This window comes from Dipodomys ordii, unplaced genomic scaffold, assembly GCF_000151885.1.
Source record: "Dipodomys ordii isolate 6190 unplaced genomic scaffold, Dord_2.0 Scaffold12, whole genome shotgun sequence".
Taxonomy (NCBI): domain Eukaryota; kingdom Metazoa; phylum Chordata; class Mammalia; order Rodentia; family Heteromyidae; genus Dipodomys; species Dipodomys ordii.
The window spans coordinates 12,957,569-12,980,697 of record NW_012267228.1 but is presented as its reverse complement, the minus strand read 5'-3'; the positions used below and the strand labels follow the sequence as shown (position 1 = coordinate 12,980,697).

At 40.1% G+C, this 23,129-nt stretch overlaps 1 protein-coding gene across 6 annotated transcripts in view; it reads right to left on the bottom strand.

The window, feature by feature from the left end:
* Foxp1 (forkhead box P1) overlaps positions 1-17,374 on the bottom strand; it is a 340,880-nt gene extending 323,506 nt beyond the window's left edge. For 5 of the 6 annotated variants that reach the window (XM_013010482.1, XM_013010488.1, XM_013010485.1 and 2 more), the window contains exons 1-2: positions 17,216-17,374; positions 11,093-11,157 (exon numbers count right to left, since the gene is read on the bottom strand). The gene's annotated coding sequence lies outside the window, so the exon portion shown is untranslated. Of the gene's footprint in view, positions 1-11,092; positions 11,158-11,222; positions 11,244-17,215 lie in introns of those variants that run through there. The other variant, XM_013010483.1, reaches the window with a different exon arrangement.
* Positions 17,375-23,129: the final 5,755 nt, after the last annotated feature.

The following is a 23,129-nucleotide window of genomic DNA, read 5'->3' as shown; positions in this document are numbered from 1 at the left end:
AGTAGATTCAAGAAGTCTAATGGACCTTGACAGTGGTATTTTCTGAACCTGCAGTTCCAAGCACACTTGACTGAAGAGCAGCTTGAGCTCTGGTGTCCTTCCAGGTTAACACTCAGTTTTGAGCACAGAGATTCTCACAGGTGCTCAGCAGCTATCAACTAGTACTACAAGGACAAACAAGGTAACTGACATTATTGTCCTCTAAAAGTTGTACTTTGTGAGTTTTCAGGGTAGCCTTACTGAAACTTAACGAAGGAAAATTCTGATAGCACAGAACAAATTCGATGAAAGATTTGCTCAGGAACAAAGGAACAACTGATGTCCGGGATGATAAAACCATGAGCATATCATGGATTTTCCCTTGAAAAGGCATGTTGCCACTTTGCAAATCAAGTTGGGGTAGGGGGAAAACATCGGGAATGAATTCAGATCAGAAAAGATCTTCCCACCTAACATTGAGAGGCGTGGTGCACAAAGTTCACACATGTGTAGTGTGACTAGATGTCACACCATCACAGAAAGCATATGTGCTCTGGTACCAAGAAATGATACGCTGTACCTCAGATTAATTTTAATATTACTTCAAGGTAAAAGGAGAGTGGCAGGTGATCTAAGATTTCAACATCTTTTTAAAACTAATTCAAGGGATGATTCTACCGCAAACATCCCAAATGGCCACATCAGTAATCATGAGGACCTGGAAAGAAGGGATTGAAAAAACCCCCACCCCAATGACAGACCATACATCAACAGTAGTCACCATGGCAACCTTAAGACACAGGTGTTAGATGTTGTAACTTAGGAAGAGTCATGATATTCCAAAAACAGGAGCTGGAAACTAAAATACTACTCAGTACAAATGTTCCTTATAAAATAAGCTCTATTAAAAAAAATAATGACCAAATATAGGAGTCTTTATTTCCCATTTCCTACAAGGGGAGCAAAAACTGTTTCTCTCTATTTCTCCTTACATTCTCCTGTCATACTAAAATAAACCCTTGCTAAAACTATTTATAAAAATAAAGGAAGAACACAGACCAAATGTTCAATTGTTTAGGTGAAGTAACCATTGAATTTTTCTTCCTATATTCTTATTTTCCTAATGTCTTTTAATGTCATTTTATAATGAACAAATAAACAACACATTTATGTTATACACAAAAAGGTAGTTCTTCCTTCTCCACAGTCTCATAATGATATTTCGTACACTATTTACCAACCATTTCCTAGATACTTGAAAATTTGAGACCAGCACACACGCAAAAAATCTGAAACACAAAATTGTGTTTCAGAAATTTTGAAGAATCTAGAAACTTTGATGTTCTTACTTAACTTGAAAGGTTGCTGAACTCATCAAACACTACCAATATTAGTGTAAGGTAACGTTGAGAGACTGATTTATAGCTCAGGCTCAAATCGTTCTTTACTAATCTAGACAATATGCTAACCACACTAAACTGCCAAATATTGTGAAGATTAAAAGCAGTATATTCTAACGGCAAGATGTAAATGCAACCTCAGATTTAGAGAATAGACAGAAAAGGACAAAAGGCACAAGATTGCTTTGATTTTCTCTCATTGCAAGTTGTATCACAACCTAAACTTAGCATAAGTTGGGTTGCAAGGGCTGGGGATAAATGCAGTGACTTTTAACAAGTAAGAATGTAAGAAGGTACTGCTCTTGGAAAAGTAATAGAAACCACATGTTAGTCAGCTTTCTTCACTATGACAAAATACCTGAGAGAAACCACTTAAAAAGAGGAAAGGTTTGTTTGGGCTTATAATGTCAAACGCTTCAATCCATGCTTGGCTGTCTGGCTCACTGCTTTGGGCCTGAGGTGAGGCAGCCCACCATGGCAGCAGAAAGGATGGAAGAGGAGGCTGCTCACTTAATGGTATCCAAGCAAAGGTGAAAGCAAAGAGCAAAGGAGAAAGAGACCAAAGGCAAGATAAGTCCCCACTGAACCACTCCCTCCAACTAGGCTTCACCCCTAATAGCCGATTTGGGCATGAGTCATCAATGGATAATCCCTGCTGACGCAATCATCTTCCAGTAACATCATCAGCTAGGGACAAACCTCTCAACACATAAGTCTCCGAGGACTTTGTGTACACTACAACATAATCTAATTTCAGTAAGTAGCACAAATATATACATATGTATGTGTATGTGTGTGTATATATATATATATATATATATATGAATTGAAATCTGAATATCTTTGACTCTTCTTCAGCGGATCAATGATTTCTACTTAGACAAACTCAATGGTCCGGTCTTTGTCACCATCTTTTTTTTTTTTTTGGGTCAGTCGTGGGGCCTGCACTCTGCGCCTAGCCACTGTCCCTCAGCTCTTCAGCTCAAGGCTAGCGCTCTACCACTTGAGCCACAGCTCCACTTCTAGTTTTCTGATGGTTTAACGGAGAGAAGAGTTTCAGGGACTTTCCCGCCCAGGCTGGCTTTGAACCTCGATCCTCAGATCTCAGCCTCCTGAGTAGCTACGATGACAGGCATGAGCCACCAGCGCCCTGCCTGAAGTTTCAAAATATCTTGTAGATTTAAACTTACGACACATTAAGTTCCAGCTTACCACATTTCAAATGTTAGTGGCTATGTGTGGAGAGTGACATCCATTCTGAACAGGGTATTTCAGAAAGGTGAATGAACAAATGAATAGATGCATGTAGCTTACAGAACAAATTATTTTACCCTGGAAAGACAGTGCCCATCCGTTTAAAAATCTTTATCACACACATAAATCCTTATGGCACAGGAAGGCGTGCTGACTTCTTATCCTATTTCTTGCATATCTGTCCCATCGAATGCAGTCTCGAGGGTAATCCTCATTCACAAGCTGGTCACAGTGCTCACTTTGAAAATCACCAGTCTAGATGAACTTTCAAGCAAAATCTGTAATGAATGGATTTCAGGACATTTCTGGTCTTGAGATTGCTAAGACTCTTTGAAAGGGAAACAGTCTGACCTTCTGCCAAGAGAATGGAATAGCTTCCAGCTTCCAGAACACCAACCAGGCCAACCCATGGACAGCAATACGCATAGTCCAGCTAGGGGTATGAGCTGGCTTTCCTAATTAAAAGTAATTTTATGCAACTTATCACATACTGTCAGGTAATCCACAGAACATATAATTACCTTTAATTATATACTACACACATACTAATATACAAAATTCAAGGGACAAGCTGTGTGATTTTCATACTTCAAAAGGCTGCATTTTTGAATGGAATAGGAAAAACAAAAAAAGACATGTCATGGTTTTTCATCTTCCTCCCCATCATCTCTATCCAAAGGGTGTGGTACTGCAACAGCTCCACTCACTAGGGAAGAACACAGAAACGACTCACTTCAGTTTCTATTTACAAAGTCCCAATCCCTGGCAGTCTTTAAAAAAAAAAAAAAAAGATGCCACAACTACCAAATCCAGCTCCATAGTTAGCGACTACATGTTGTAACCAGTGAAGATTCCATCTATCACGTCTCTGAAATTCTGGGAATTACTTCACATGAAGGTGATCCCTCTGGAGGACATTGATTTTATACAGTGATGCTTCCAAATTCTTCTAGAAGGGTTGGAATCACCAGCAAGGGGGATATTTCTTCTATCTCTGTCAGGTGGAATGCAGGTGAGTTTCTTCCTAAGCTGTCCAGGTGAGACGCTGGAAAATGGGTGCCCTCAGCAGACAGAGCAGCAAAAACCATTTGCTATTTGCTTTTGTGGTTTTTAGATTGTTCACTGTATAAAATATGGCTACTTGATAATTGCTGCAAATATTGTCTTTACTATCAAATATGTCTTTTGTGTACATTTCACCAAGTGGCTTCTACTTGAAAAGAACTCTATCGAGCATATTTCTCTGGAAATCAATATTTAAATTTTTTTTCCTTTGAAACTAACATTCAGAAAGAGACAGCTCTTGTTTACAGAGTAACTTAGTTTAGCATTATGGCTAACAATGTTTAAAAACAGCTAACTTAAGATACAAACATCTAAATTCTGCGTTTTAACTTTTGAGAGGTCACATCAGGTCTATGGCAATACCCAGAAAATAAAAAACAAACAAACAAACAAAAACAGCCATCTTCCTCAAATTCTATCCCTGCTAAGAGTATTTCAGGCCATTGTTCAATTAGCTTTAGGAGTAAGAACTCAAGGGGTTTTAAGCCATTTAAAATGTTACATGCCTGTCCCAAACCTTAAATATCTTGCCTTTAGGGCAAGAAGCTAGTCACAAAACACCACATATTGCGCCTTGCATTCTATGGGAAATACCCATAGTAGCCAAGTCTAGATGGATACAGAGTAAACTAGTTGTTGACCAAGGAGTGGGACAATGGTGAAATATTATCCTAATACTAGTCTTCTTCTTTTTCCCACAAGGCTAGTGCTCTACCATTTAAGCCACAGTGTCACTTCTGGGTTTTTCTGAGTTGTTTATTGGAAATAAAAAGTGTCAGGGACTTTCCTATCCAAAAGCTGGCTTTCAACCGTGATCCTCAGTTCTCAGTTTCCTAAGGAGCTAGGATTACAGGTGTGAGCCTCTGGTGCCCACCAGGTTCTAATACTAATCTTTTCATCTTCCTTTCCCTCTGCTTCTCCTTTCTTTCCCTTTTTCCTCCCTCCCTCTTTTCCTTCTTGGAATCACTCCAACATTTGAGCCATGCCCTCATCCATTTTTGCTTTAGCTTGTTCTTAAAGCATGAATTGTGCTTTTGCCCAGGGCTGGCCCTCGACCTCAAGTACCTCCACCTACAAAGTAGCTACGATTTACGGATGTGTGCCACCATGTCCAGCTTGTTTTCTTGAGATGGAGTTTCACTAACTTTACCTGAGCTGGCCTGGAATTGTAATCTTCCTATCTCCGCTTCCCAAAAAGATGATATTAAAGGCATGAATCATAATACCTAGCCCATAAGATTTCTTTTCTTGAGTGATAAAATGTTCAAGAACCAGGCAGGATGAATGGAAACTTGGGGAAGATGCTAAAATTCATTCAAAACTATGAAGATTCTAAATGAGTGAAGTATATGATGGGTGAATTATAACCTTAGTCAACCTGGAAAGAAGAAAATTCACATTCCCACTAACATTCACAATAGGACTGATTCGAAAGGTACAAGAAGATCACATTAATCTCAAATAGTGTCCTTATACTGCTGAACATTCCCACACCCTTCTTTCCCAGGCACAGGATCCCTTCTGAGGGTGACTAGTACCTTCCCTTCCTCACACTCATCATCGCCACCGTCATGTCTGTTTTCTCCACCAGAATGTAAATTCTATGAGGACAGAGTATATGTCTAAGATTTTATCTTCTAGTATAGAACCCTCAATGACTTCTGTATGTGTGAATGGATGAAGACATGAAACCATCAGAAGGGAGCAATTCAGTCAACCAAGAAATTATGTTCTAACTGCCCTCTCAAAGCTGCTCTCCAATTCCTCCCGGGCTCCTGGAAACCAATGAGGGAGACATGTTTCTCAACAGCTCTTAAAAGTTTGTGGAAGCTGGGTGCTGGTGCCTCACGCCTATAATCCTAGCTATTCAGGAGACTGAGATCTAAGGATTGAGGTTCAAAGACAGCCCAGGTAGGAAAGTCTGTGAGACTCTTATCTCCAATGAACCACCAGAAAACAGAAAGTGGCTCAAATCGCAGAGCATTAGCCTTCAGCAGAAAAGCTCAGAGACAATGTCCAGGCCCTGAGTTTAAGTCCCAGTACTGATACCTGCCCTGCAAGGAAAAAAAAAAAATCCTGGAAATGTAAAAAAAGAAAAAGAAAAATACCATTTCTAAAAAACAGGGCAAGGTAGGAAGTACTCCATATAGTTTTAGATTTCTTTCCCCCACTGTGGTACACTGTTGCTCCAGTCTCACAGATACCAAGAGATTCCCAAGGGCCAAGATGACATAAGGATGTTCCTAGTCAAACCTACCTGTGCTGTAATGCTAGATGAGAGAAATTACCTTCTATTTTGCTGAAACCATTGCATATTGGGAGCTCTTTGTTACATCAGCTAAGACTTGATGATGAGTTGTATATCACATGACATGGTATGTCATGTGTTTGTGGGGACAGAGAGCACTCGGATGCTTAATTAAGCTGGCTGACTGATTCTATGCAGCCAATGTAGCCATCTGGTTATGCAATGAAGACTTTTTTACACTGTGTGCCTAACAGCTTCATGAATTAAGAGTTACATAATTCAAATGCCGAATGCTAGTAAAAGATCACTTCAATCATTCAAGAAGTATTACTGTCATTAAGTAAATATTTAAACAAATATATAGTTTCAAAGGAACCAATAAGTAACATTTCAAATAGCTGAATGGCATTTCAGCTTTTATTTACTCACTGGTTTTGGTGTTGAAGATCAACCCCAGGGTTTTGCACATGCTAGTCAGCCAACACTCTACTTCTGAGCTACACTCCTCAGCCCTAGTGTTATTTTTATCCAAGAAATAATTTATAATACGTAAGGCAATATGAATAAAGTATATACATTTATAGTTCCCTCATTTAGTATGAAAGAATGTGATCGGGTATGGGGAAAATTTTGTAATCATTAATTATGTGAAGTTTGAAGATGCCTAATACTTTATAATAACCACTTAATTGTAACCCTGTGGGCGTGACAATGCTCTTCGACTTGTGATGTCATTAAGGATTGAACAAAAAATGATCAATTGTACAAACTAGCTATGAGTTTTAAGCAAAATGTAATGAGGTGAACTGACATGGGCGAGGAGAAATGGAGAAAAATGCCACAAATCTTTATTAAACCATGAAGCTACAGCAGCCGCCACAGGAAGACATTAGTGTAATTGTGATCAGAGCCAAGTTTTCTTTCTAGTTTCCATCTAGACATTTGAGATGACCTTCTTCGGTAAGTTACTTATACTCTCCAGGACCACTTTCAAACTCAGTAAAGCAGGAATTACAATAATTGCCAGCTACTTCTCAGGAATCCCAGAAAGCAGGCCCAACTGTATAAAGCACTCTCATCTACTTGGAAGAAAATTACTGTATCACTACCAAGTAGGATGACTGCTATTTATGGTTCTTCAAACCTTTAGTCTGTACTTTAAAAAATGGCTTCCTTTCTTTGAATTTGCCAGGCCAGGTGAATGCATGTAGCTAATTGTTCCTGCAGTGTCTATGTAGCACATTTTGCATCAATACTGACTGTGAAGAATTTCCAGATTTCAAATCTGGGATGGAGCGCCTGCTCTTGGAAACCCTTAGCCTTTTTGCAGTGGGAATGATGGGCTGGATTTGGTCATGGCTAGATGGCAATGTCTTAAGAGTCTTTAAGGATTTTTCATCAGGAATAAAAATGCTAGCTCCTATGCCCATTTTATAGACCTTTTAAAATCTTTTATTTCTAATAAAGTGTTTTTCTATTATTATATACAAGCGAACAAGATACATAAGATTTTGTCTTTGAAAGATCCTTGAGCTTTCTTAAAGGTAGACACTACATATTTGTATATGAGCCTATATATCCTAATTTTCCTAAAACAATTGAAATAGGCATGAAAATGTAGATGGAATATATACAATAAAATGAAAAATGTTATTTTTCTTAGCAATTACATTACTGTTAATAATCAAATAAATACACCAGATTCATTACAGAAAAGTTAAAAATAAACTTTAAATTTAGGAGTAAACTTAAAATAAGTCAAAAATAATGAAATGTTCATTATGGAAGAATAAAAACAGTGATTACGGCTGGGCACTGGTGGCTCACACCTGTAATCCTACCTACTCAGCAGGTTGAGGTATGAGGACTGAAGTTCAGTGCCACCCCAGGCAGACAAATCTGAGAAATTCTTATCTCCAATGAATGAGCATAAAATGTCAGAAGTGACGGAATGGCCGACATGTCAATCTTAAGCAGAAAAAGCCAAATGAGAACACAAGGCCCTGAGTTGAAGCCCTAGCACTGGCCCAAAAACAAAAATCAAAAAACCCACAAAGACTGTAACAAAAGCAAAGCCAAGGACCATTACACAGACGGCAAAAAAACTTACTGTTATGAAGCCAGCAATCTAGTCAAACAGAGAAACTACAAAGATGCATTACTTGGCTTTCTTTGAATTATGAAAGGAAGCATCAGAGAAAGAAAATATTTTGGGGATCCAGAAATCTAATGAAGGTGCTTATTTGCAGGATATCAAATGATACAAAAGAGCATGTGCTTGACAGTGATTATGAAAAAAAGCATTTCATAATAACCATGAAGCTATCCCTCTCAGTCGAGGCTAATGACAAATTCCTGGAAGATTTGTTTCCGCAATGTGTTTTTTTTTTTTTCTCAACACACCATATTTTTATGTTTGAACAATTCCATGGAACGGGGAAGCGCTGGGAATCATATTTGCCTAACAGACATTGTGACTATATCGAGAAAAAGCAAAAGGGGTGATAGGATCAAGCTCTTATTTGAAGCTAGGTGGATAAGGATCAAGCTCTCTGTCTCTGTCTCTCTCTCTCTCTCTCTCTCTCTCTCTCTCTCTCTCTCTCTCTCTCTCTCTCACACACACACACACACACACACACACACACACACACACGTCCATAGGGTGTTAGAGATGAAACCCAAGATCTCACAAGTGCTAGGAAGGCATTCTCATATTCAGGCACACCACAAACCCTCAACTTTTCCTTTATCTTCTTTCTTTCTTTCTTTCTTTCTTTCTTTCTTTCTTTCTTTCTTTCTTTCTTTCTTTCTTTCTTTCTTTCTTTCTTTCTCTTTCTTTCTCTCTCTCTCTCTTTCTTTCTCTCTTTCTTTCTCTCTTTCTTTCTCTCTTTCTTTCTTTCAGTCGTGGGGCTTGAACTCTGGGCCTGTGCGCTGTTCCTCAGCTCTTAAGCTCAAGGCTAGCTTTCTACCACTTGAGCTACAGCGCCACTTCCAGTTTTCTAAAGGGTTTATTGGAGATAAGAGTCTCACGGACTTTCATGCCTGGGCTGGCTTTGAACTGCAATCCTCAGATCTCAGCCTCCTGAGTAGCTAGGATTACAGGCGTGAGCCACTGGCTCCCAGCTATATCCTCAACTTTTTCTATCTAACTGCTTTTCCAGCTTTGTTGAATCACTGTTTATAACGTCACCATGAATCTCAGCTAACAGCAAGAGGTGAATTAAGCACCTGCAAGACTTTGAAGGAGGTGAATCTTGGACTGTGATCTACTCTGAGAGGTGACAAGACCAGAGAGAAAATGACATTAAAGTGGCTGTGGCCCCCAAAACAAAAAAAAATGTATTAACTGGACTTGGGTAGAAAAAGTTTACAGAGTCTTCATAAGGACTAAATTTGGAAGCTGAGTCACACAGCCAAGTGTGAAGTGAATTGCCATATCTCGCTGTGGATATTTATCCTGAGTACATAGTGGGATCAGCTTCCCCTATCCTGGAATGTCTGGTGTGGATATCTAACTTCTACAAGGATAATCAGGGGCTTGCCACAAATGTTTCACTTAAACAACAGTGAAGTAAAGCAAGTCGGATTTTCCCCCTCTTTGGATGCCATCAAATATGCTAGGAGGCAACTATAAAAACAAATCTATGGGGCTGGGAAGGTGGCTCAGTGGTAGAGTGCTTGCCTTACATGCACGAGGCCCTGGGTTTGATTCCTCAGCACCACATAAGCAGAAAAAGCCGGAAGTGGCACTGTGGCTCAAGTGGTAGAGTGCTAGCCTTAAGCTGAAGAGCTCAGGGACAGCACCCAGACCTAGAGTTCAGGCCCCACAAGGGACAGAAAAAAAATCTATTTCCTTTAAAATACATTCTAAAACCAAAAACCCTATGTGAGAATGAAGACAAAACCAAACAAACCATCCTCCGGCTCTAAAAGTTCTATAACAAAACCCTCTTGGACTAAATAATAAGAAGTCTTCATTGTATAAATAGATAAACTGGAGCAAAGGCTTTATTCAACCATGCCAGAAATGAACTTGTTAGACAGAGAGCTGCTAAATGAAATGCAACAACCAAAGGCCCAAATTCAAAAATGAAACAGACCACTACTCAAGAAGTAGGAGACATGAAAATGTCCAAATTATCTTGCACAAGATGACCTGGCCATTCCCACAGCATTTTTTTTTTTGCCAGTCTTGGGGCTTGAACTCAAGGCCTGGGCACTGTCCCTGAGATTCCTTTGCTCAAAGCTAGCTCTCTACCACTTAAGCCACAGTGCCACTTCTGGCTTTTTTTGTTTATGTGGTACTAAGGAACTGAACCCAGGACTTCGTGCATGCTAGGCTAGCACTCTACATTCCCAGCCCCACAGCATATTTTTGAAAGTAAGTATAGAAATAAATAAATATATAAATATAAAAAAATAAATCTCAAGTAAATATATACCAACAAGAAGCACTTTAATCTGAGTATTTTTTTCAGCTGTCCCTCCATCATTAAAAAAAAAAACAACATGAATTTGAGAAAATTAAAGTTGGCTTTTAGTTCATCAAGTTACATTAGTCTCTCTGAAAACTTCTCATTTTTAAAATCAAGTACTCATTTGATTTCCAAGCAAGGTCAAGAGAACAAGGCAGCCCAACGCTGACATTACAGGGATGTGCACCACTCTGCTCAGCAGTTACCTCAATGTGGCGTGTTGCTATGGTGCCTGCCTATTAATTTTTTAAAGAAGTCAATTACAAAGCCAGAAAATGAGCATAAATCAGACAACACCACTTCAGCACAGAACATTGACAGGCCTTACTCTTGTTTGCAGTGAGTTAATTTTATGAATCACCACTTTTTTGTGTGTGATGTGAATATTCCTTTCTAACTTTAAACCTACCAACTCGACAAGCACAAGTTATTAAAAGTTCAACTTCAACAAATGGGAAAGTTTGACATCATTTGAGGGAAAATTTGTGACACAATAGGATTGTTTCTTGAGAACAATCTTGTAAGACTTCTAAAAACAAGTGACATATATACCACAAACACACACATGTAGATTTCACAAGTAGAGATCTGTGGCAACAACCAAACTGGAAGATCTCCAAGGTGATGAAGAGAGTTCTAAATATAATTCCACTAATAATATTCACATTTACCTTTTCTTTTTGGCTTCTGTCAAGCAATCTTCAGTTATAGTCACCTCAAAAGGTCACCTCTCACCCTGAAAGCAAAAGAGAACACCACAATCTGAGTGACACAAGCAGCATCCCCCAGCTTAGTACCAACAGGAGCAAAAACAGTACAGGAGCTCAGCTATAGTTACTGGCAAGTGACTTACAGAGTAGAAGAGAAGAGAGGAGAGGAGGGGAGGGGAGGAGAGGGAGAGAAGAGGGGAGAGAAGAGGGGAGAGAAGAGAAGAGAAGAGAAGAGAAGAGAAGAGAAGAGAAGAGAAGAGAAGAGAAGAGAAGAGAAGAGAAGAGAAGGCCTGGAGATGTCCACTTGTCTGGACCTTTCTGTTCCTCAAGACACCAAAATCAACTTGGGATGGAAAAAGTCAAGGTGAAACCTTTCACATTTTACATATGAACTTTTTCTCATATTGCCTGTAATATGAGAAAAAATTATTTTTCATGTGGAATAATATATGACTCATAAGCCTTTGTTTTTGGAAACCAGACTGATACTTGATCACGTCTCTGTTTGGTTAACATCCCCAACATCTCTAATTTCATTAAAGCAAAAGCTTTATTTTGTTTTTCCCTATTCAGAAAGGAGCTCGCTCTTGGAGATATGATGTGTGGTACTACTTTTGGACAATGAATAAAAGCACAATTTTTTATTTTTGATGTGTGTGGGGGGGGTTGGTTAATTGGTGGTGAAAGCTGTTCACAGAGCATGTATCTCTACCAGATATACTAAGTTAAATACAAATGATTCGTGTCAGATGAAATAAACAACTGAAACCAAGCTTCCTAAAGCACAAAGAGAGCAGGAAACACATTTTCTCCCACATCACTCCTGCATCTGCATACCTCCCTATGCAAAGCAGAATGTCAGCCTGTAAGAAACACTGCAAGCCGCCCATCGAACTCAGATCAACATATGGCCCAAGTGAAAAGAAAAACATTTGTTTATTAATTTTAGATCAAGTTACTAACAGGGTTGAGGATTCATTCCCCATCCACTTGGCCAAATGCTCAAATAATGTTTTTGAAGGTGATGAAAGCCTCTCATTATTTTACTAATAGGCAGATTGCTTTGTGCTCGCTCATGAGAACAATATGTAAGGAAGTAGTTTAGATTTTATATGAACAGATCCCTGCTTCTACTTCTGTCAGTCTCGAATGTAGAAGGCAAGTCACACTGATAAGAAGAGTAAAATCTTCCTTCAGTAGGACTAAAAAAAATTTCAAGTGGCACTTTGCTGTGTACTATCTTTGAAGAATTGATCTGAGGCCAATTTATGACATTTCCACAAGCAAGTGGATGCAGATTCTTGCCATTAAGATTGGAAAAAAAAAATGATGCCGGCAATGAGTGAAATCATTATTTTCATGTTTACTGTAAGAGGAAATTGGAAGGTTTCATCATAAATGTTCATCATTTGGGTGGGGAAAACCCAAGCTTGGAGACCTTCGAATTACTATTTTGTAACCTACCCCAATCGCTTTTTTTTGTTTGTTTGTTTTTACACAAAGCAATTCAAATTGAAAATGAAAACCTTGTTGTTTTACTGCCGAACTGCGTCCTCTGGATGGATTTCTCTTGTAGTGAGAAGCTGGCGATGGTTAAGAAAGCACCACAGAGCTGTGATGGTCAGGTATATCTATCTGCAAAGCTGTGTCACTGTACTCAAACAAGAGCTCCCAGGTGCCAGGCACAGAAGAGTCATCCACCTAAAAATGTCTACCACCATCAGTCTTTCACTCATCCAATGAGCCTTGTTTTCTTTTTTAAGTACTGGACATTGAACTTAGGGTTTGCACATACTTCACAAGCGCTCTACCACTGGGCTACATCCCCAACCCTCATCAAATCTTAAAATGTACAAGTGAACTTTGGCAGACCCCTGTGCAATTCAAAGCAAGAAAAGACCCTTTTCTCCCTCCTTTTGCCTGGACATGCTCTCCAGTGCATGCACTCTAAAGTAACTTATATGTTTATCTACTGAGCTGTGTCTATTTTTTGCATGTTTGGCAGTCAGAACTATAGTATCAGACTTTGCAATGCAGATGAGATTTGCTATCATATAGGCCTGACAAACAACTGGACCTCATTAAAATTTAATTTTAAAAAAAACCTGCTGAAATGCCTACTTAGCATAAAGTTATCTCTAGTGCTACATTAAAACCTGCAGAATATTTTCAGGTAAGTAGGGGGTCTTGTTTCCCTATTCATCTACCTTCTCTACTCACTATCTACATCCAGTATATAACCGAATGGAAATAGAAGCTGGTTCACCCTTTTGATTTTCAGTGTAATTTTTCCCAGGGGCAGAGAGTTAAAAAAAAAAAGAATTAATAATAACAAAACTATATAACTGACCCTCTAACCTACACACACTAAAGCAATGCAAAATTGGCTACATTTAATGTTCACTTATACATAAAAAAATTGGCAGTGAGATGTAAACTCTATTCCATAAATTTTCATGCACATGCACATTTGACCACTCATTAATTTATTTCTGTTGATTTTAGTTTCCAGAAAATGTATCCATTAGCAAAGTAATCTGAAAGATTTTTCCCCCCAGTTTGGCTGCGAAAAGATTAATAGTTCAACAGCTGTTTGCCATCATGCTGAATTAAATAAAATGTGTCAATACAATAGACAAGAAAATTAGGGGGTAGTGCTGGGGCCCGAGTGGGCATCATTAGAAGCTTAGAAGAATCAGAAACCAACAACGGAAAGAAAAATATGCAGTTCACCTTTTGCCAAAAGCATAAAACATGCAGTTCCCAAACTGTATTCGCTATTCATTCACTTTTGTTGGTCAAATGCATCAACTATTTACCTATGTGTTTGCTGGTGGCATACTATTAGAATTAAAATATTATGCAAAGCTTTTAAGGAAAACTTTAAAACATGAAAACTTTTTAAAATAAAGAGATATGGTAAAAGAAATATATTCTCTCCAGTCCATTTGCCTTCTAAAAAAAGAAATGCCTATGCTATACAAATTACATTTTTTTCTCTTTCTGTCTTCAAGTCTCCTCCTGGTTTTAGGTTTTAAAAAGGAGCGAAGGAGCCGGTAAACAGAACATGTCCTTTCTGTCATTCTCTGCAATGACAAATGTCCTGCGAACATGTACAGCTGCTCCCGGTCTCTTCCCTATTGACCACGTGCTTTTTGCCTGAGGCTACATGGTGATCAGAAAGACCAAGAGGAAGCCCCACATTTCACCTGCCACATCTACTAACCTAACACTTTCCCTGTTCTGCCCTGGTCTCCATTCGTAGCTTTGCACTGTGCCGCTCCTGTGTGATTGCAATGCTTCAAGTTGGCACTGAATCCGTCTGATAAGTAATACAAAAAGCAGGCACTCACAGGTCCAACTTGGAACTGACTTGCAGGTAAGTGTGGAGGTGTGATCTTCCTTCACACAGACTGAGAAGGGACAACACAAGGGCTGGGTTTTTGTATTTTTGTTTTGTTTTGTTTTGTGTGTGTGTGTGTGTGTTTATTCTATTAAAAGTATTTCCTCCTTTTCTTTCATGGCAGCTAAAACAAATGATGGGGTTTTCTTCACTGTACTTCACATTATGTGATCGCGCAAAAGAGGCCCTCCAGGAGGGCCAAGGGAGATACCTCAAGCTTCAGCACAGCTAGTGCTGGATGAGAACCTACTGAGTGCCCAACCCATTGGGGGATGGAAGTCAGTAGAGCCAGTCCTCAAGGGAGAGGACCCCCTCTTTCTCTGAAGTCCAGGAACATGGCTCAAATTCCCAGACCCTCAGACCCTGCAAGAGAGGCACACAAGTCATTTGTGAAAATAGGTACAAATAGGCCAATTTCCAAGAGAGGGCTGCCTCTTTAAGTAGTCAATCTTAACCCATGCTGGCTTTCTTCATCTTATTTTTCTATGATTTCTTCAAAAACAAGAGATATATCAACACATATTTGACTAGTTGAAAAATGATCACACAAGGGTCACTGTCTTGTCTACACTTAGAAAAACCTGCTTGGAAATCAGCTTTACAGACATGGAAAGGCGGTTAAGAAAGAAAAAAAAAAGTTAGAAAAAGAGGAAGAAAGAAAAACAATAAAACAGCAGAGAGTAAACAGGGAGGGTAAGAAGCGAAGATAGACAGTGGAGAGGAGAAACTTCTGACCAGCGCAGGTCCTGGACACCAGAAGCCACCTTAAGACACCGCACATGCTCCCTAGTGTGTAAACACTAGATCCCTTTGCTTGGTTTGATCAAAGAACTTAAGTATTTTGCATCCAAATCTATCATTTCCCAAATCCCAATCCTATCCCTGCAGACCACCTTTCCCTTCTATTTTCCTTACCCTCAAGCTAGGGTGCCTAACTTTGGTGTCCATTCTAGTAGACAAGAAAAAAAAATATCTAAAATACTCTACAAAGCAAGCCACGTGGCACAAGCAATCCAAGCCAAGGCTTGCTGGTAAAATCTCTGTAGTAGGCTGGCAGGCAGGGCCTCCTAAGAATGCTACCTCCCTGGATAGATCTGGCTCATTTGCAAGAATGACTCTCTCTTACCTTCCACAAAAGTAAAACCCTGGCCACGGCCACGTGAAAATATTTTATAGGTATCCTTTAGCAGCCTTTACGTGTTGAAACCCAAAAACAATATTTGCTGTTTTGCTTTTGAAGCCCTAACAAAGCCTTTGTTTTAGATTTACCTTTGGTGTGCAATAAGAGTTAATAATCAAATCCATCCCCACCCCCACAAATGTTAAACAAAAAGATAAAAGAAATGCAAATAGCTATTGTCATGGAAAGTTAAAGTACCTGTCTGTATTTTTAAGTGAAAACTATTATCTCTATCAATCAAAATTTAAGAATACAATAGCGCTAATCACAGAAGGTGCTCTGTCGAGTTACTTTCTCTCGGGGAGGAAAAAAAAAGTATTTTTCCCTCTTAAAAAACCGAGTATAAAAGTCATATACTTACAATTAGATAGAGTATTTGTAATTTTATTATTAAAAGCCGTCAGCAGCCTCACTGTTAATCAATGCTTCTAAGTCTCCAGACTGATTTGTACCCAAGTCCCCACATATTTTTTAATAAGGTTGATGAAATTTTATTTAAATTCTCCCACTTTCCAACCTGTGGGGTAACAGCACACTCTTCTGTTGAAAACAGTTACTCAGACAGAGGCAGCAGATGAGTGGGAAGGATAACTCATTTCAGAGGCACCATGTAATCCCCACACCCTGAAATACCTAGACCGGGGACAGAGTTCCTGTGGGCATCTCTTAGGGAAATGATAAACACTCTCACCTCAAAAAAGAAAAACAAAAGCTCACCCCGACCCAGAGATATCCAAGGACAACAATTTCCCTGGGTCTGTTAATTCACTTGAAAAATAAAGATCGCATCCGCCCCTCATCAGAACAACAACAACAAAAAATAACAAGACCCCGATAGTAAAAACAAACAGCCCCAGATTAAAATTCCTAGAGCAAACAGTTAAGCCAGGATTCCATTATTGCAGACTGAGCCTGCATGGATGTCTTCTTCACTGTGGGGCCAAAAGGCTGTCATTTACCCCAGCAAGATCAGATTTCCTTCCCTCTCTACCGCCTCCCAGAGCGCCACGCCAACATCTCCAGTGTGCTATTAATATCAATAAAGAGATGGTTCGATTTCCACACAAGAAAAACCCTTCCTATTCCTGCACACGGACCTTCGGGGAGGCCCCTGGCCCGGTCCACACAATACAGCAACAGAGTTTCCCCAGCTTTCTTCCAGTTCACTTTTGTACACTGTTGGAAGGCTTTTAGCAAACAATGTCAGCATTATCTGCGGGATAGTTACAAAACAGGGTTTGTGAGCACAAAGCATAATAAAGCTGTGCTCCCTCTCTCCCTTTTCTTTTGCATTCCGTCCAGTCCCCCAAAGCCTCTTTCTCCCAGCCAGTCCAAAACCCGGCCACCATTGCCTACGAGGCACCTGTCCTGAGCAGCCACCAACTGACCAAGGGCCCGGGAACCAGACTGGCTTTCCGGCGGTGCCCAGCAGGGCAGCCCAGTACCCTCTCACATTTGTAAAACGAAACAGAAGTGGCGGCTTGGCTTGGTCCACACTTACCCCGTCATGGTGGAGAGGCAAAGCTTTGGGGCAGGAAAGGCAATGTTCACACAATGGAAGAAAAGTTGAGTTTGGAAGGAAGAAAGTACAGGCAGGCACTTGGAAGCCCGCAGGCTCCCGGGGCTCCCAAGCTGGCTGCAGAGGGAGGAAGGACTGAAGGTATGTGGGTTAAACATAACAAAAGCCACTGCCTTACTCTAGATTAAATATGCAGGAAGAGGCCCCTTTGCATAAACACAAACACTCAGCAAATGAATAACTGGCTCAATCAGACGCCCGCTGTGCCTTCTACCTGTCCTCCTCTCTCTGACAAGAAGACACTGCCAGGTCTCGGGGACACCATAAAACAGGAGACCCTTAAATGCGATGTTGCTATAATAACAATTAAAATGAATTGCATTCATTAGTAATTAAGAATTCACTCCCGCGGGGGAGGGGGAGGTTGGCAGGGAGGGAGATAGAGTACTATTGTATTTCAAGCGACTCCAAAAAGAACTTGGCACCCTTCACACCAGCAGAGTTCTGCTGTGGGCTGCGTTTACAGAGCTAACGTTCAGTGTGAGCTTTTAAACAAGCACAATTTAAGGTAAGAGATACAACTGCCTGTTTCTCCGCATCGTGGCATGCGGAGTCTGTGCCTTGAGAAAGCTATATTTCACCTGGACTTACAAAGATTCACATATAAAATACATGCATGCATGCCCATGTGTAGATGAACGCATGTATGCCCACACACGTAGACATATGGATATATAAAGGCAATACACATGCACACCCAATGTCAGGACACTCTCTGGTTCACTAATCATTTAAAAAAATAATGGGGAGCTTTCCAAAAATATATCCAAAATGCCTTCCTGTTAAATGTCACCCACCAATCTAGGCCAGTCATTTAAAAGCATCACCCACGTATTAGAAGGGATGCTTTTAACTGAATGGCCTCAACCACTTATAATTTCAATTAAATAATATAATTATAGTCAACAATTTTTCTCCATTTCGACAGAAAATATGCCATACCTCAATGTAATTAGTCGTTAGAACCCAGGAATTTAAACAAGGAGAGAGAGAGAGAGAGAGAGAGAGAGAGAGGGAGAGAGAGGGGCACACTGGGAATTCTCTACTACCTTTTCCCACTTTGTATAAATTCACTACCAGGGACCTCTTGTTCTGTAATCCAGCCACATGTGGATCTTAGTAACTGAATAATTCTTAATGCATTTTTTTCAGTGTTTAATGATCTCTGCTGAAACATGAGTTAAGATTAGGTTCATCTTCTCCTTTCTAATGCCATCTGTACTTTGGGGGCAAATCCAACACTGCTTTTCTATAAGATAGGTTTCTATTGTAATTTACATTCAAAAGGCTCAAATGTGGATTCTTCTCAGCCTCAGGAGGAAATTCAACTCTCCTAGCCAAGAGAAATAAAGTGCTTTCTAATTCAAAATCAAGTTTTATTTTATTAGTACAATATATCATCTGAATGCAAAAAAAAAATCAGCACCGAAGTTTTGTTTTTTAATGTTACAAACAAAAAGCTTACTTCAAATATATGTTATGGTAATTTTGGAGGAAAAGAAACAAAATTTTAAATAAAAGGAAGAAAGAAGAACGTATAGGTTCTCTGAAAGGAACTCTCAGGGTGACTAAAAGATTGGTTTTGTTCACTATTTTGGCCTTGAAGTGACCTTCTAAAGAAGGTGTTACACAATCTACCTCTCTGGACAATCATGATCTGATATTGACACAAACCATGGACCAAAATTCAATCAGTACATCCCTGTGAGAAAACCTTTTTCCATCCCAGAGAAATTTCTGAGGACTATTTTGCTGGTTGGAGTGGATAGTTGGACTTCCCACTTCCTTATCTCCTCCTGGTTGAGCCAGCTCATAGAAGTGCTGTTAGTAGAGCCCAATAATAATGCTTCTGTCATGCAAACCTGGATGTCACATATACAGTTATAGGTAGGATCTAATTCCATATGCATTAGGTATTGTCCTTGAAAGGAATGCTTTAATGAGGACTGGGAAATAAAGATGATGGATCCAGGTAAGGGATCCATGCATTGGGGCCCAGGTAAGCTTGTCTTGGAAGATTGCTGGCTACAAGAGCAATGTGCACAGACACAGACAGGGGTTGTGACAAAAATCCCTGCGCATGCTTTAGATGTTGCGTGACACATACTGATGCACAGAGTCAAAGATGTCATCCTTACACAAGCGCCACTTGCTGTAAGCATGAGAGAAAATGAAGGAGGAGGATGAAAGGGGGGTGCAGTTGCAGTGAGACCTCTAGAAAATAAACAGGGTGTACAGTTTCAAAGGCTTCAGACACAGACATTTCATTGTTCAAGCCAATTATCAGCGGAAAATAATAACAACAGATGGATTCGGAGTCACTGACTTTTCATATGCACTTCATCTCGGCGGAGCAGATGATGAAACAGGAGAGCTATCTCAAAAAGGCAAAACATCTTGCAGTAAAAGAACTCTACAGTCCAGATGGGGACCTTCTAAGGCTGCTGATTATCTGCTTATAATGTTGTAAGATAGACTTACTAAAACATTTCAAGAACTGATCAGATAGGATGCGTACAATAGCTTCATTATTGGGAAGCAATCGTCTCAGACTTGTGACTGACCCCCCCCCCCCCGGCAGAAATTTCAATAAGGTTAAGGCTCTGGAAGTTTCCTGTGCACTCATCAGGGATAGCAGGTTCTACCTCAAACTGGAAAATCTGTGCATCATGGGAAAATAAACCATTGCCTAGAGAAACTGCATTTGTCCCTTTCTCTCTTTTGAATGAGGGAAGAAAGACAAACTAGGACTGTAAAACGGGTATTAGATGATTCTGAGGTACTGAATCATGATGGGGAAAGGAAGAGAAAATAGCTCTAGCTCAGCAGTCCCTCGTTACAGGCATTCGGTGATAAAATATCATCCTTTAGATGCAGTTAGAACATCTTAACTATCCCTTGTCATTGGTGACTGCAAAAGATAATTTGTTTTTAGTGGGAAATAAATATAAATTTCAATGGTGGTGTGATTAACTATTCTAATAAAGGCTAACCAAATACTTAGGCAAAAACTCACACACTAACACAATCTCAAAAAGTTGAATGCCTTGAAATCCAACTCACTAGTAAAATCCATGACCTGAGGAACCAATAAAAAGTCAGGGAAAAAATTACATCTTTTATCAGGTAGGCCTTATCTCTGCTATAATAATGTATCTGATTTGTCTATATCTCTCTCCACTCATTCACCATCAATTTCACATTCATCATTCTGCAGAGATTTTCTCTGAATTGATATAAAATAAGGTTAAAGTCACTATGTTAAGAAAAAATAAAAGCAGATCTCCTCCCCCTATTTACTAATACGCCTAACATTTTTTTAAAAAAGTATTTTTATGGACACCCTGTGTTGACTTCACAAGTTTATAACGTAAGTAAAAAAAAAAAAAATTCCCAGTTAGGATTTCTTTCAAAGTACTCTAACAAAAGTAAATTCATAGCAGAACACACAGGCACGAAGAAAATATCGCCCAGGGCAAAATTCTGCAACTGCTTTAAGAAGCAAACAAGAACACAAAAGATGTGTAATGCGACCATCTGGCTCTCCTCATACAATATCAATGCCTCAACTTTATCCCCAGCCAGCCCACACCAATGCCACAAAACCAAACGGCTCCACGGATGCTTCCTGCACAGCAAACTTACACAATTCAGTCAGGATGCAGGAGTTCAGTGTGTGTGTGTGTGTGTGTGTGTGTGTGTGTCCGTCCAGGAGTTCAGTGTGTATGTGTGTGTGTGTGTGTGTGTGTCCGTCCAGGAGTTCAGTGTGTGTGTGTGTGTGTGTGTGTGTGTGTGTGTGTGCGTCCGGGAGTTCAGTGTGTGTGTGTGTGTGTGTGTGTGTGTGTGTCCGTCCAGGAGTTCAGTGTGTATGTGTGTGTGTGTGTGTGTGTCCGTCCAGGAGTTCAGTGTGTGTGTGTGTGTGTGTGTGTGTGTGTGTGTCCGTCCAGTAGTTCAGTGTGTGTGTGTGTGTGTGTGTGTGTCCGTCCTTGTGTGTGTCCTGGGCACTATCCTTGGGTATTTTTGTTCAAGGCTAGTGCTGGATAACTTGAGTCACACCTCCACTTCTGTTTTTTTGGTGGTTCACTGGAGATAATACTGTCAAAAACTTTCCTTCCTTGGCTGGCTTTGAATCCTCAGATCTCAGCGTCCTGAGTAGCTTAGGATTAGAGCCCTGAGTGATTGCACCCAGCATTAGTTGATTTTTTGTTGTTGTTGTTTTGGTTTTACACATAAACTAGTATCCTATGAATTTCTCCCGGTTCGATGACTGGATTAGCAGCCTTACTCAGACTGGGACTTTTTTGAAAAACCACTGAGAACCTTAGTGTCATAAAGATGTTCTCACGTGGACATATCGGTTGGGTTTCGAAGGAAGTGCACTGCAAAACCTTGGTCTATGCCCTCTTGTGCTTTCCGTCTTAATCAGGCTTTAGAGGCCAACATATGAAACCGAAAATAAAAGAACTCTAAACCAATTCCAATTAAAATCTTTATTTTGGAGGACACAAAAATTGTGGGACATCTACCTTCAACTTAGTTGAAATAACATTAATCACCTCTTTTACGAGTCAAGATATTCCTTGGAACTTTGCTTTCTTCTATGTCTATAAATATGTATTGAACAACTACTGTGAAGTCATTACGGGACAGTGAACAACCAAATTCCACCACTATCTTGTGTACTAGCATGGCCTGCCTGGTACATTAAACCAGGAACTCTTTGCTATTAAAAACAAATAAACAAGGAAGTCTTTTACACACAGGTAAGCTGACACATTTTACTTATTTATATACTTCTTATTTACTTTTGCAGACAGAAATGCTGGATTCAGGATAGTTACATACAGCCTGCTTGTAGGAGTTGAACTGCTTTCAAAAGTAGGAATTAAGAAGCTTTATGGAAACCCTGTGTCCTTAAAAGACAACAACCAGGGAAAATGGATACTGCAGAAATGCTCCTACGTGTTCTTCCTCAGTATCCGCTAGAAGCAAGTGTCTATACTGGCCAACAGTTTTCAGTTGTAAGGCAGGGCTGTCTAGGTTACTTGTTTTCTTCCTGACATTGGCTTTCCCTCATGCCCACCTCTATGTCCAGTGATAAGCAAGACTTACTTGCCTTGGTTTTCAATGCCATAATCATGTGTGGTTATGTTCTGGGTGATTCTGCCCAGAGCCTTCTGGTCTAATAAGCAGTGGTCAAGCATAAGACACACACTGTGATGTATGAGCCCTTGGCTAACAGTTTGATCCTGCACCACCAGTACCTGGCCCAAATGGGCAGGTGTATAGCTGCCTACCAGACGCAGGTTAGCCCAGCTGGCTCCAGGTGACACGCTCTCAAGGATACTGACTTTTGGCTACATCTGGTTCTTGGCATTTCAATCCCCAGTGAAAGGGATTCAGTTCGGTTTCTAGACCAGATTAGCTAACAGATGAAGCAAGTCATACTAATTTGGACTATGTGCATTCCAATTCAGGACAAATAATAAGAGCATACATGTCATGAAGGCAGGGGCTTTGTCTGATGTGTTTTCAGTATCTCAGGGCAGAAAAGCAGCTCCGTATGGTAAGGGTTCAAAAAATTAAACACACACGCAAACACGGAGGGCTGGTGGTTTCTGTAATCCTACTTGGATAGGTAGAAGAGGGAAGAGTGTATCTATGTGTGAGGGGTAGTTCAAGGCCAGCCTGGCAGAAAAGTCTAGGAGGTTCCATCTGCACAGAGTGAGCTAGACACAGTAGCATGTGCCCAATACTGCAGGGACCATGTAAGAAGTCTAAAGTAGGTGTGTGAAGACTCCAGTGTGCTCCTGGGCAGGAAGCAAGACTTTATCCT